General features: G+C 43.0%; 2 pseudogenes across 2 annotated transcripts in view; both read left to right on the forward strand.

Annotated features, from left to right (window-relative positions):
- Nucleotides 1-13,604, forward strand: part of LOC311139252 (myelin-associated glycoprotein-like) — a 40,560-nt pseudogene extending 26,956 nt beyond the window's left edge. Inside the window, exons 3-12 of the transcript in view lie at nucleotides 4,595-4,770; nucleotides 5,088-5,379; nucleotides 5,829-6,065; nucleotides 6,328-6,588; nucleotides 6,751-7,047; nucleotides 7,348-7,447; nucleotides 8,123-8,225; nucleotides 8,579-8,632; nucleotides 9,351-9,400; nucleotides 13,514-13,604. The product of the transcript in view is annotated as a myelin-associated glycoprotein-like (transcript). The remainder of the gene's footprint in view (nucleotides 1-4,594; nucleotides 4,771-5,087; nucleotides 5,380-5,828; nucleotides 6,066-6,327; nucleotides 6,589-6,750; nucleotides 7,048-7,347; nucleotides 7,448-8,122; nucleotides 8,226-8,578; nucleotides 8,633-9,350; nucleotides 9,401-13,513) is intronic.
- The window catches only part of LOC311140517 (myelin-associated glycoprotein-like), a 160,875-nt pseudogene that overhangs the window by 77,617 nt on the left and 67,585 nt on the right, over nucleotides 1-15,673 (forward strand). The window lies entirely within an intron of this gene.

Below are 15,673 nucleotides of genomic sequence, written 5' to 3' on the forward strand. Positions count from 1 at the left end.
AGGCCGGGCAGGGCTGGCGACGCACACCGTAGGTTTGGTGCGTGGAGCAGGGACAGGCCGGGCTGGGCTGTGGAGACGGATAGGAGACCTGGAGTGAAGAGCGGCCACCACCCGTCCTGGCTGAATGCCTACCCTCACACGCACTGTGTGTGGCATCCGCACAGGACGTACAGGGCTGTGTACCCGTACTGGCATAACAGCACGTGACACTGGAGCAGGAAATCCGGGACCGCGGAGAGGCATTGGAGACCACGAGCGTTGAGCCGGCACACTCCGTCCTGGCTGCATACCCACCTTCGCACGACACGTGCGGGGTGCTCGCACAGAACGTACAGGACTATGCCGGACCACTCGTGGCACAGTACGCCGCTCCGCATACCGCGGAACCTGCCCCGTCCCATGCTGCCATGCCTGAGCACGGGAAGTTGGTTCCGCTCTCCATCCAGGCTCCGCGAACCTGCCTTCTGGCCCCCCAAACCCGGTGGCCTCCTCTCCAAATCGCCCAATACGCCCTGTGGCAGCCTCCTGCTGCCCAGTCGCCCATGCCGTGTGCCCCCCCCTAAAAAATTATTGGGGGTGCCTCTCGTCCGTCCGACGATGGCACTGCTGACGCCGCTGCTCCTCTCTCGCCAGGGCCTTGATCCTACCCCAAGGTCCCTTGCCCCCGAGCATGTCCTCCCAGGACCACACTTTGCCCACCTGGGCCATCGCCAGCCTCTCTATCTCCTTTCCTGGCGCTTCCTCCCATGTCCAGTCTGCCTGCTCCTGGACACGCTGCTTGGTCCTTTTACGGTGGGTTTTTCTGTCACGATCGTTGTTACAGGAAGCGGACCAAGGCGCAGCGTGTGATACAAACATGACTTTATTTTAATTAAAGTAACGAACAAAACAAAACACAACTCGTGAAGTCCAACGGTTAAACATACCGAAACGGAACAAAAACCCACAACACCCAAAGGAAAACATACAGATTAAATATGGCTCCCAATCAGAGACAACCAGCCGACAGCTGACACTCGTTGCCTCTGATTGGGAGTCATACAGGCAAACATAGAAACAGAACAACTAGAATACCCAACATAGAAAACGAACACATAGAATGCACACACCCTGGCTCAACATATAGAGTCCCCGAGCCAGGGTGTGACAATCCAGGTCAAAGGTAAGGCATAGGTAGTAGCATACATTAGTACTGTAGACCAGACAGTTAGTTGGAGCTAAGATTGTGTGTTTGTTTACCTAACACTTAGAATACTTTTAGTTTTGCCAATTAAGCATATTTATATTCATACATTCATACATTGAACCTCCTACATTTTGATACAATGTTTTATTAGCAGGCTGAGATGTTACTACTTATCCCCAAATGAAGCAGTTAGGGACAGTGTTTCCCAGGCCTGAAGGGCTGCAGTGCATGTCAGTGTTTGTTATTTCTTTCTAATCAGAGACAGATAAATAGGTCTGTATTCTGGTGTTTGGACATTCATTGACTTGCCAATCAATGATGAATTGAACTAAATAAATCATGTGCCTAGGAACATTTAATTAAATCATCCAGGATTTAATCAGGTTTGTCGCTCTGTATAAAAGCGTCTGCCAAATGACTAAAATGTAAAATGTAAAATGTAAATTCATCAGCACCAGGTTAGAGGGAGGAGTTACAGACTGGGGACAGGAAGTGACAGTTTACCTCTCTCTCAGTGTGCTCTCTCCCCCTGTTGACTGTGAACCCTGTATGTGTCTCTGATGGGTGTGATGTGCTGATTCAGTCTTATTCTCTGCATGGCTCAAAAAACTGTTAAAGTACTTGGGAAAAATTGGCAACTCTCTGGACATCACTTGCAATTATTTAACAAAGCTAGTAACTCCTTTGTCATTGGTAGAAACAATTGGTACTTTTTTGTTTTTTACAATGAATCTCTATGAGGACTTAGGTAAAAAAGTATGTAATTAGTCTGTTACCATGTGGTTTCTAAATAAATTCCAGACAACTAGCGTAAAATAAAGCATTACTAGGACTTTGACATCTTCTCTCCATGTATTAAATTACAGTTGAAAAAATGTGCTTAGAAGGTTGTAACAATCATAAACGTGTCATGAAACGGTTATGTCAGATGTTATGAATGCCTATGTATTCCCCTTACACAGCTGGTAATGGGATGTGTAGTTATTATTATAACACTATTTATCATGTTATTCGATACTCTCTCTGTGCTCCTGACCTGTGGACACAGACAATGTGACCAGAGAAAGAGGTGAAAGGAGACAGACCCTGGTGTTGTGGTTGATTCATCGAGGCAGTGGAGGCAGGACGTGGGTCCTCATCTGCACAGCTCGACTATTCTCTCTGACAGAGAGTAACATGTCAAAGTAGGGTCCCTTTCATCATTAAAGTATTGTTAATATTGAAATCATTAGTAGTTGTAAAGATGTGGTATTCGTAGTGGTATGGCAATTAAAACCCATTTTCATCTAAACAGATACTGTATCATCAAAAATGCTACGGACGAGTGAAGTAATATCCAAATGCTTCCTGCATTACTCATGACTCTATTAATTTAATAATAATAAGTAATATGCCATTTAGCAGACGCTGTTATCCAAAGCGACTTACAGTCATGCATGCATACATTTTTTTGTGTATGGGTGGTCCCAGGGATCGAACCCACTACCTTGGCGTTACAAGCGCCGTGCTCTACCAGCTGAGCTAAGGCCCCTCCAGCAGCAGCTCCAGCAGCTGCAAACACATAGAGCATCACCTTTAGCCCAGAGAAAATAACAGCACAGACTGGCCTATGTGCTGTTATTTCATGTACTTTCACTCACCCTGATCACGTCAATATGGTTCAAATGCCATACAAATGGCAAATGTGATAAAGGTAAAGACATCATTTTTCACTACAATTCTTTTTTTATTTTGAGACAAGTTGAGGCAGAGGGCTGTCGAGCTGTCTGGGATTGATTGGGCTCCCTCTAGTGAACATTACTACTATTACGACCGCCAAGCTGAAGAATCAGACATTTTCTGTCTTGGCTACTTTTCCCTCATTTTGCAATTCAAGGCGATACTCAGTAATTTCTAACATCTTTTTACACACAATCTTCTTGACATATGTCATTGTTGCCTGAAATAAAAGCAACATAGGTTCATTAGAATATGTTTAAAACCATTGCGGTTATATGTTGTAGTGGTTGATGTTATTTTTCAATAACACAGACCCCAAAGCAAATCAGGGGGAGAAAAATATATTTATTCAAAGAGAATAGTAGTTATGCTGGGAAGTAGATGGTAGATGTTCATTCTTCCCTGTTCTCAATGTTTCTCCACAGAACAAAGAGACAGGATGTAATTTATAGCCTCAAGCCTAGTATGTGGCTGACCAATTAGAATTCCTTGCAATAGAATTTGGCTACTGGCCAAACCCCCAAGTATCCTGTTGCAGGCTCAAAGTATAGACCATTTGGACCAAAGAAAACTTGCCCATGTAGCTATGAATCCCTGGTTGGAACCACTACAAAGATTCTAAACAGATGTTGAACTGAAAAACGACTATTTCCATTGATCGTTAATTCCCTCTTGACCTCTAGTCCTCTATTGACCACTAGTCCTCTTGACCATTAGTCCTCTTGACCACTAGTACTCTGCGTTGTGTATATTTATCTTTGAATATTCTTACAATGTCACCACTACTGACATTAGTTATATGTCACAACAGGTGATATTGTACATATGTCACTATAATGGCATATTCAATATATATCACATAGCATGGGGCTCCATTGGTCCAGAACAGAATGGTAAAGTGTGAAGTAGATTTGTAATTGATGTCTGATATCTGTTGCAGAGGTCTCTGGTTCAGGGTTAAATAGACACCATGTGGTGTTTGGTGCTGCTTTGGCCGATGTTGCTGATCATCAAAGGTACAACTCCTATCTAGATATGCAATTGCAATGTAAAACTGATTTGGTGGTTTTACTGCATTGACCCAGTTGACTTTTAGAGTGTGTCAAACTTACAGCAAACAACACTAAAGCAACAGAGTACAGAGTAGACACAGGGTCCAACTGACACACATGGCAGCAGGGAATCAGCCTACTGTTCCAGTGCTGTTGGATAGCTGGCGTCCATCTTGGCTCAACCTTGTCCCTCTCACTTAAACAGTGGTGCCAGTGGTAAGAGTGAGACATATGCTTCCTCCACATAGGGTCTCTGCTCTTACCAGCTCACCCAGGGAGAACCTCATGATATCATTATATGTTCTCTCTCTCTCTTTGTCTCTCTCTGTTCATCTTTTCTCAGTGATTCCATTTGAAACTGTATATGTAGTGTAGATTGATTGTTCATTGATATACAGTTTCGCTCTCAATATTCCCATTTCCAATCTCCCCTCCCTCTCCCTCATTCCCTCTCTCAGATGTCAGTAGCCAGTGGAATGTATGGGTACCAAGGGACGTCTCGGCCATGACCAAGTCCTGCGTGGTCATCCCCTTCAGATTCATGTATCTGGCAATACTGTGGCATCCACGGCATCTGGTACTTTGGCCAGCCATACCCACATCTGGTGCTCTTCCCAGCTGTGGTCTTCAAGACATTGTGCATGAAAGTTACAAAGGGCGTACCAAGCTCATTGGGGACCTGCACCAGAGGAACTGCACCCCGCTCATCAGTAATATAGGTACAGAGCACTCAGGGAGGTACTACTTCCGTGCTGACCTGGACAGGTGCCAACATCTACACCTACCCAGACTTCTCTGAGCTCAAGGTGCTGGGTAAGCCTGCTGAGAGAACCTGAGAGGCAATTTTTTTTTAACTATGATTTTTTTCAACCGTAGGTGTCACATTTGTGGGCTGGATTGCCATAGCCTGGTACCATATCTGTTGTGATGTCTTGCTAACTATCTGTGGACACTGTTTGGCATTACATGGCCTGACTATGACAATAGGAGTTGGCAAGCACAAATAGATCTGGCACCAGGCTAGGAATGACCTAGCTGTGATTATAATTATTATAGTTTTAATGAGAATAGGTAAATATTGTGAATTGGTGAATTTTAAATCGTTCACTTATGTCCTCTCTGTCCCCCAGACCAGCCCAACATTGACATCCCTGAGGAGATAGTCACTGACGAGAATCTGGACGTGCTATAATACACACAACTGACCAGAGAATAGCCCAGAGATCCAATGGATGTACACAGACTACCTGCCTGAACCCGAGTATACCTCAGACTACGTGGAAGAGAGCAACACAACCGTACTGTCCAGCACGCTCACCTTCACCCCCAGGCCCATGCACAACGGCCAGCTGCTGGGCTGCAGGGTCTACTACCCCAACACCACCCTGGTCTACGAGAGACTCATCTCTCTGGACGTCAAGTGTAAGTGACCAACTGACCGTTGTCACCGAACCTGTAGGTTGAATCCTAAAATTCTGTGAGAAGCGTGTCATTTGGACACAACAGGGGACACATTATGTAATGTGGGGGATTATATAAATATAGAATAACTAATCCTGACTACTACACCAAATATAATAGTAGCAGTGTTACATATATTTATGACGCACACATTTTAGAAACATTGTCATATCTACAGTCATCCATTATTCTCCATCTATAGTAGAAGGATAGCAGCTTGATTTAGCAATAAATTGCATGATTATGACATGCATAGGGTATGTTAGCCTGGCATCCAAACCTGTTTTTCTACGTTTCACCTTTGTTTTTCTTTGAGAAATGATGAGTGCAGCATTGGGTCTGGTTTAACCAGGTTATACACTTGTCACTTTTACAAGTCTAACCCCACCTTCCCCTTCCTCTCACCCCAGATGCCCCTCGCTCGGTGTGGGTGAACGTATCCACGGAGGTGATGGAGGGCAGCTCTGTGACGCTGCAATGTGAGGTGGACAGTAACCCTCCTCCCAGGATCTCCTGGCTGTTTGGGGACCAGGAGCTGCTGTGGGACACGGCCTCCAATGCCTCGCTCTCCCTGGAAGACTTAACCCCTGCTCAGGATGGCATCTACACCTGCGTGGGGCATAACGGCAACAGCGTCATGAAAAATAGTTTCATTTAACCATTGTAGTTATATGTCAACCAAGCTGACATTTTAGTTTATGTGACTTGCGGTGACATATTTCTTATAAGTAGTGACACGCTATATATACTGTATAATGACGTATTAGTAATGTGATAAACCAGGCCCATAGCTTCTTGCTCTTGTTTATACACAGTACGTTTTATCCTCTTTAACGTACTCCATTGTTCAACTCCTTTCATTCTCCTCATATCGCTCTATCTTTCATCCCTTCTATGTCCTCCCTGCAGACCCTCCCAGTGAGCCAGTGATAAACGGCTCCCTGACCATTTTGGAAGGTTCCTCCATCTCCCTGCAATGTAGCACCCAAGGCAATCCCGCGCCCACCCTCACATGGCTGAAGGACGGGAGCTGGTGGGCACCATCACGGCTGAGGAGGTGTCTGTGCTGGAGCTTCTGGAGCTTACCCCTCAGGGAGACGGACAGTACCGCTGCCTGGCAGAGAACGAACATGGACGAGACAGCAGCTCACCCCAACATCACTGTGGATTGTGAGTGGGTCTTCAAATCATGTAATGTTGTATCATATCGTATCATATCATATGGGATGGTATCATATCATATCGTATTGTACCACACTACGCTACACCACACTACACCATCCTATCCCACTCTACATATCAGTCATACCCCTACCTCCACCCTCTCTTCAGACGCCCCTGTCTTTCTGGAAGAGTCCAAGTGCACAGTGGTGAGGGAGGGAGTCCAGTGTGTTTACATGGCTACAGGCAACGCTGAGCCCACCATCGAGTTCTACCTCCCCGACAAGAACATCACCATCAACGACACGGAAGGCCACTACATCTACCACACGCACACGGACGGCCACACGTCCACGGGCATGATCAAGCTACGGGAGAAGGGTGAGCGCCTGGGCAACAGCGCCGTCAATGTGCACTGCAGCAACATGTACGGGTCGGAGAGCTTTCATCTGGAGTTGCATCAGGAGAGTAAGTACACAAGTTCAGGTTTATGGTTAAACAAAGAAACAAATAGCATACCATTAAAATGCTAAACATTGTATAGCCGAGCATACATGAGAGACTGAACTGAAATGAGAAGGGTAGTACCTTTATATGATATCTAGATTGACTGTATAAGTAAGACCACAAACTGGATAGCCCATTGGCTTGATATGGTAATGGCATTATCTTGAATGTAAATAAGTTATATTTTAGTACCATGACCTAGCGAAACAGTATTTTCTGTTTCTTCACTATCTTCAATATAATGATTTTGTCCGATGTTAGAGAAGTACCTGATGGCAGTGTTCATTGGCACCATTGGTGGAGTGGCTGTCATCGCCTTGATCATCGCAGCAGTGAGATATGTGGGCCATAACAACAAGAAGTGAGTATCCACCCTTCACTAACTGTGACACGGGTCGATGCGAGTTACAGGTAGTCATTTCCTGTTTGAATTGACGATAAGGAAAGACTTCAGCCTAGCCATCCATTCTAAAACACCTCTGTGTATTCATGAGTGAATGATTGATCGATGGACGGATGTGAGAATCATGGTCATAAGTTATGCTAATGCCAGAGCGAGTTCAATTAATTTGCCGTCATTAGTCCCCTTTCTGAAATCCTCTGAGACGGAGATCCAAAATGGCTGCCTGGTGGAGTGGTGTTAGCAAGCCAGACTAACCGTAGCCTATAGTTTTCAGGCTCTTTTCCCTGCTTTGATACTGCTTTGTATCCTTGACATGCTATACTAACAATACAGCCACGGTAGCCTACTTAACTAAGGTGCTTCAGCATTATAGCAATACATCACATTCTGACAAAAGCTTTTACAGAATGTTGCTCCAAGAGACGGTGTCAGCTCAACCGCAACTAAACCCATGAAACAATAACCACAACCATGAATGTCACCCACAACCGTGAACCACAGGCCTGGAGATTATTAACTACGTTGAGAAACAGGCCCTTGTTTTAAAATGGATTCCCAGGCTTGGAGTGTCGTCCTGAGTTAGTTAGTTAGTGGCCATGAGACCGAGTCTGATCTTGTGACTCCACCCCCCAGAGCGAATGGCAACACTGGGCAGGTCCTGGTGTCTAAACTGGAGAACCCAGTGTTGTACTACAGCACAGTCAAGAAGGACAAACAATGTTTGAGGAAGAAAGTGGTGAGACATGTTGATGATGATGATAATGATGATAATGACCATTCTCAGATCTGTCTTAGACGGGAGAATGATAGCTGACCCGTTGCTGATGCTGATACTATACTATACCCGTTCAATTCATGTCAGTTTTTTGATAAATGATCAAAAACCTATATGTCCTCTTCTGTTAAAGAGAAAATGTAAACTTCCTCAGCCAACTACTGACCTAGCCTGAGAGTCCCAGTACCACTATAGCTATCTATCACAGTACCACTGGAGTAGCTGCGACCATAGCCTTTCCAAACCACTGTTTTCTACTTCATCGCTTCTCTGCGTTCTTCTGTCTCTGTTTCTCTTCCCTAACTCTTGCACAGCTTAAGACAGAGCTTCTGGGCTCAAAGTTTACCTCCATTCTAGAGGAGAGTACGGTAAGGTTCCTAAACAACCCCACCCCAATCCCAACTCCAGTTCTCAGTGGTAGACAGCATCCTTCACTCATCCCAGATAGCAAAATTATATGATGGCCCAAATTCTGCCCTAATCTACAATATTAAGACTTACCATTTGGCCCAGTTAACCACTTGGTGTTACGGTCCTGAACTGGATCCTTAACATGAAATGTCCAGACCTTGTCTGGCAAGGTTGATGTGGTCCACATTCAGACCTAAAGTTGCCCAGTAACTATGGGAAGTTGTTAGTGCCACATAACTCAAGACAGAGATGGGCCATAAGCAAAGTACCAACCCTCCCCCAGTTCGAATCTCCTACATTCGGACCAGATCTGGGCCATACGACGCATTGTGGTGCCAGAACTGAGCCATACTGTATGTGTCACCAAACAACCAGATCTGGCCCACAGTAGTCTGCTGTCTGAGATCCGCTTCCATGTGCTGTATTGCCTTTGATTTCTATGACTGCTGTTGCATGGCTGCCTCAATACTAACAGGATATGTTAAACCACCTCAATCTCCTTGTCTTACACCTCTGCTCACCAATAACAACTAACCCTCCTATCTCCTCTCTCAATGTCTGTCATGTTATCCCTTTATACGATCTATGTTCTGAGATGTCAATGGCATTGGTGGCACTGTGCTGGTATAACCTCTGATTCTGAATGGGCCTTCTCTCTTTCCGTACCTTCAACAGGGAGAAGACGGGCATTATCAACTTGTGTGCTCTATGGCAGACCTTGAGAGGCAAGATCTGATTGTAGCTACTTGCAGGGTCGGAACACGTCCCAGTGGACAATGTAAAAAGCTCTTTGTATTATCAGCAGCTGTCGGTCTTCCAGCTCTTACTCTACTGTTTATAGCCTCGTAATTCACTCACAACAGGTACAATGTGTTAGCTACTTTACTGTACTGTATCATCTACATTCAATGTTGCTATTTCCATCTCTACACCATTAATTGTTGGCATTGCTATCAAGCTTGGGACACAGTAACACATTTTCTGGGGCTCCCGTACTGTATGTCACCCTATATCATACTCATAGCTAGCCTCGTTAAACCAGATTGAACGCTGTGCATACTAGTTTTTTCCTGTGAAACGCAGCACAATCAGTTTGGATACCAGGCTAGCTTGTTCCTGCTCTTGTTCTAGATCTGTCCATTATAGTCCTTGTCCACTGTGTCCGCTGCCAGTCGAAGTGTCAGGGAAAGGGGGTGTTTTGTGCTTTTTCTTTTCTTATCTCTATTTCTGACCCTGGATCTGGAGGAAACGAGGGATCTCCTCTCTCTTCCTGATTCAGTGGTTGTCAACACTGACCAGTGTCCAACAAACGTTACGCCTTGTACATATCCAGTTGAAGCCAGTCATCATCTTACATATTCTGTTCCCACATATAGTTCAATAGTGATGTGTGCTGTGACTTAGTAGCTTTTGATGATGATGAGAAATGAATAATTTATTTGATTTTATATATAGAGAGAAGATGGATACTCTTAGAGGTTTGTTGAGCATTAAACACAAGGTTCTGTTCGTGCAAGAGGTGGCCTGATTTCTTTTGTTCTTATGCATTACAAGCACTGATTACGTTGTCGTTTGCTCTTGGGGAAATGTGCCGGGGTAACACAGAATGTTCTATTAATGCCGTTGCCAATTATTTCATTACTAGTATTTTTGGACGATTTCTCTGTTTTGCTAAGGGTAAGTGTTAACTTATCCTTAAATGGGAACCAATGGGTTAGAATCCATTTTTGGATCAATCTGGCATACATGACTCCTCTGTAGCACTCGCACAGCAGGCCAAAATGTGTATGTAAACAGTGCTGAAAGAGCTCAAAGCTCACTAATGGCATAACTAGATAACAATGACTGTTAATACAATATTAATAAGCTGCATATGGATGCGTAAAAGGATACTAGTATACTGTTACGATGAGTTTCTGGTATCGAGAAGTTCAGGATGCAAGAAAGTATTCGACCATTCAGATGGAGAGTTTTTTCAGTCATTATTTAATGGTTACAGTACTGGATTCATGTGACAGGCGGTACGGGCGTAGCCCCCTTGTCATCCGAATGAATTCCATTAGAAAATCTCTCAGTTCTTCTGTCCATCATCTGCCAACCATCATTGAGTGTCACTCATCTCCTACAATAGTATCCCCATACATGGTATCGTGTGGCACCCTAGCTAGGCCATTCCATCACGTACTCCTTCTAAGATTATCACAAGTGGCCCCCAATCTATCTTGGCACGCAGACCTTCTGTCACTCACCAGTGACCTCTATAACACATGGTGTGTCCTTGTCCTCTCTCCCACATGCAGCTCAGGAGTTTACAAACATTAATAATCTTGTATCAAAAGTTGTCATATCATATACATTATGTAAATAAATATCCTGCATGACTATTATGCTGTCAGCCATATGTGTAAATACACTACGGTATGTACATGCTCAGTATTACAAAAATGGTTTACACAGGCAAGTTTTATACAGGTTCGGTAACACTTGACTTCTCTGTCATAAGGGTGACACAACGCTGTCATAACATAACACATGTCATTTTTGGTCATGAAAACTGATGTCAAAATACTGACAACACTTTACACTGTCATGACACAAACGGTTATTTATGTAAATTAGTTGGCTTCCTGTATGCTAAGCCAATAAGCTGACTTAAGCAAAGATTTGTGCCATGACAGTGTCAAGTCAGCTGTCAAGCTTATGTCAACTGTCATGACTGTTAATAACATATTTTATGTAATTGTTCTGACATGGTTAAGTCACTAGACCTAATGGCAGAGCGTTCAAGATGTGTTAACTAACATTGAGATATGCCAATATGGACATCCGGTTAGTAACACCTCATGGGGGGTTATTTATTTCTAAACCTGGAAACAAAATGGAGAAGCGTTGTTCATGTTTATCTAATTTGTTTGTCACATACTGTGTTGTAAAGCAGATTTGTACTTTCTTTACTTTGTGGTATTCATTATTAGTATTGTGATCTTTGACACAATAATTCCGATCAGAATTCTGCAATCTTTCTGCAAATTAGCACTGTTATCACTTAATGATAATAAGAGCTCTATGATGATGTTTGATCACTCTCTTATATTTTACAAGTCTATCCAGCCTCAAGCAAAGCCATCTTTCTTTGGTTCCAAACAAAAATTAATAAAGTAAACAACAGAGAATTTGACCAGCTCAGTTTGTTATCTATATATTTTATCTGTACTCTCATACCCAAAACAGTAAGGAAAATACACCCTGAATACATTGAATATCTCCATGTATTAGTATTACTTTATTGATACAGTATGTAATAGTTATTCCTCCCACACCACCCCTCATTGTTTGCAGTAGATACATCACACAAAGCTTTTTTTAAACCATTTCACTTGATAAAATTTGCAAATGTGATACCTTGATTATATACATGACATTTTGATTAACATAGTAGAACATGAGGAAGATAACAAAAACTCGTGGCTTCCTTAAGTGCCTTTACATAAAATACAACATTATTCGGTTATAATGTAGCTTTTTTGTTGTTGCATAAAGCCTAAGAAATTCATCCCAAAAAAGGTTTACATTAATTCATATAAAAATGCTTTCAGCGCTCACACTAAAACAAAACGTATAGTAATAGAAAATAATTTACATTGAAATAAAATAGCAAAATCAAGCCTCTGAACGAAAGGCTAAAATAAAATAGAAGTTTATCACATGCAGAGGATCATTGGGGATTCGGGGAGATTATGTCATATTCGGGAGACACGTCTGCCTTGTCCAATGAGATGTAGGTACTATCCTCTTCTGTAGCTCTCTTCTTTTCACCCTTTTTGCTATTTAAGTCACAAAAACATTGTTATCTGAGATGATTTTAGAGCCAATTTGTGCAGTTCTGAAAATAGTAACATAAAGGAAGCATCTACTGTACAGTAAATTGTAACCCGTTTAAGATTAAGATCACTTTATTGGTCAATTGAACACAAGGTCAAACTGAAATTTGACTTCCGCTTTTAACCCAACCCCTCCGAAAGACACACATACATACACATGCATAAACATTCGGGAGAGGTGTGGGGGGGCTGCCAAACTGTGCGGCAGGTTGACGTTCATTGTCATGAATCTTGCCCTGGAAGCAGAACGGAGCGAATTCCGCTAGATTGGTCAGCTGCAAAGATTTTTGGTCTTAATTTTAAGGTTGGGGTTAGGCAAGGTTAGGGTTAATTCGGTTTAAAATCAGATGTTATGTATTTTGGCTATGTCAGCTAGGGACCACTCTGCAGAGCTGCTTCCAGAACAAAATGAATGACGAAAGAAACTAACCTGCCACTGGAGCTGTTGTTGTGGGGGGTTGCTCAAGGGCACAATGGCAGTCAATGGCATCAAGGATTTGATATCAGCAACCCTGTAGCTCAACTGGTAGAGCACGGCGCTTGTAACGCCAAGGTAGTGGGTTCGATCCCCGGGACCACCCATACACAAAAAATGTATGCACGCATGACTGTAAGTCGCTTTGGATAAAAGCGTCTGCTAAATGGCATATTATTATTATACTTCCCACCAGACATTTCCCATCGGACCTGGAATTCGAACTGGCAACCATCCGGTTGCTGGCTCGCCTCTCTAACCGCTAGGTTACGGTCTTTGGTTTCAACCTTAAGTTTGCCAAACAGAGCTAAAAAGTTTTCTTGATTATGATTTACCTCTCTCAGACAGTCCTACCTTGCATAACGTATTGATAAAAAAAAGCTAAATATAACAATGTTAAGAATGTTATGCCTCCTGACCTTATGCCAAATGTCCAGATGTGTTCAACTGTGGGGTTGTCATGTTGTCTTACCATTTACAAGGACTGGTCAGATAGACAAGGAGGGCCACATTAAGGCTGAGGGACAGGCCAACGATTATCCAGAGAAAGACTGCATCATCCCTCTTCTCTGACCCAGGGATATCTATGGGAAGTGATACTAATTAATTGGTACGAAAACACTTTGTTTAATTTATCCAACACTATTCTACTTTAGTTCTACTCTTTACCCCACTAGCTAAGTTTCCATCCAATTGGCGACAGATTTTCATGCGGAATGAAATGTGCAGGTTTTGATGGCGTAGTGCACACAAAATGTACTTTTTCACTTAAGTTGTCATGTACCTAATAACTCTAGCGATAGCTTTGTCACAAAAACTGTTGCATTAAATAGCAAAACATGCCTACTCTGGTCTTGGCACGTGCGCTCTAGCCAACACCTCGTAGATACCGTGCGGGTAAGCTGTGCTGGTAGGCTAGTCTACATGATGAGATTATTATGGATAAGAGTGAGAATGTTTTTATTTGTCAAGCATCGATCATGTCACCAGAATCAGACACTCAATATTTATTTCAAAGTAGCATCAAAATAACCATGCACTTTCACCACCCTGTGAAGTTAATAATTTATTTAGTTTGAAGCCTAATAAACTGCATGGTTTCCCGAGTTATAGTGGAGGACCACACACCATATCATTGCTTAACTCCAAGTTTATACTTCGATATGATGGTGGTTTTTTAAATATTTGCAATAAAGGCATTTCCCCAACAAATGATCTGTCTGCATTTAAAAAATGGTATCGAAACTTCCTGTTTCCATCACTTTACTAAAATAAAAATTGTGGATGGAAATGTGGTAACTGACATACACTGCATTACCAAAAGTAAGTGGACACCTGCTCGTCGAACATCTCATTCCATAATCATGGGCATTAATATGGAGTTGGTCCCCCCTTTGCTGCTATAAAAGCCTCCACAACAGCCTCCACTTCTGGGAAAGCTTTCCACTAGATGTTGGAACATTGCTGCAGGCACTTGCTGTCATTCAGCCACAAGAGCATTTTGTGAGGTCGGGCACTGATGTTGGGCGATTAGGCCTGGTTCGCAGTCGGCGGTCCAATTCATCCCAAAGGTGTTCGATGGAGCTATGACTTACAATGGCTAGAATAACTCTACAAGGCTTTTAGGTACCAACTGTGTGAGTATCTCTAGTTTGGGGCATGCTGAAGAGAGACTTTGGAAGGAATTTGCAGGAGTATCCACCAGGTTGAGCCTCATGCCACCAGAAATGAAGCCATATCCAGAATCCCTTATAAAAATACTGATAACAGGTACTGTAAAGATAGTTTGCTCTACTGTCCCTGCTGCAGCATGAGGCCTGTTCAGGAGACTTGTACTTAACACCACTTTTTCTACAGCAGCAACACATATATTTCAAGGAACATGGTGTAGAGTTTAAATGTAAGTATTTAGGAGATGTAAAACCCGACATACCAAATATAGCAAGGCCTTAGCACTTCAACACAGTTTCAAAGTGGGAAGAGGAACTAAACTACAGCCCACAGAGTGTTGTGAGCTTTAGTCAAACTCTGTGAAGATGCACTAACAGGTCTGGTTAAAATACAATACAAATGTAATGGGAAACTGAGTTGAATACTAAGAAGGCATAATGGCTTTTACAGTAATATTGTTTTTAGATAAATTACAGATAGTTCTCTGTATGTACAGTAGTGGTAAATTATGTTTATCTATGACTACATGCACTTCCATTACAACTAACTGCACAAAATGACACTGAAATTCATCTGACAGTTTACACATTACTGATACTTTATCAGGCATTGTTGCAACCAATTTCTTCCACTTCAGGCTGTGACCAGTTGCATTATTATCATTGCTTCTTGTTATCAAGTCAAAATAATGTAACAGTGAAAGAGGAATCTTCACTCTTCAAAAGTGGGTCTGATATGTCTGAATAAGTGAAAGATTGTGGACGGAAAAAATTTGTCTGTCCTTGGTTGCAACACTAACTACCGAGTTCCAAACTGCCTCTGGAAGCAACGCCAGCACAAGAACTGTTCGTCGGGAGCTTCATTAAATGGGTTTCAATGGCCGAGCAGCCGCACACAAGCCTAAGATCACCACGCGCAATGCCAAGTGTCGGCTGGAGTGGTGTAAAGCTTGCCGCCATTGGACTCTGGAG

This window comes from Coregonus lavaretus (genome assembly GCF_964263955.1).
Source record: "Coregonus lavaretus genome assembly, chromosome: 13".
Classification (NCBI taxonomy): Eukaryota; Metazoa; Chordata; class Actinopteri; order Salmoniformes; family Salmonidae; genus Coregonus; species Coregonus lavaretus.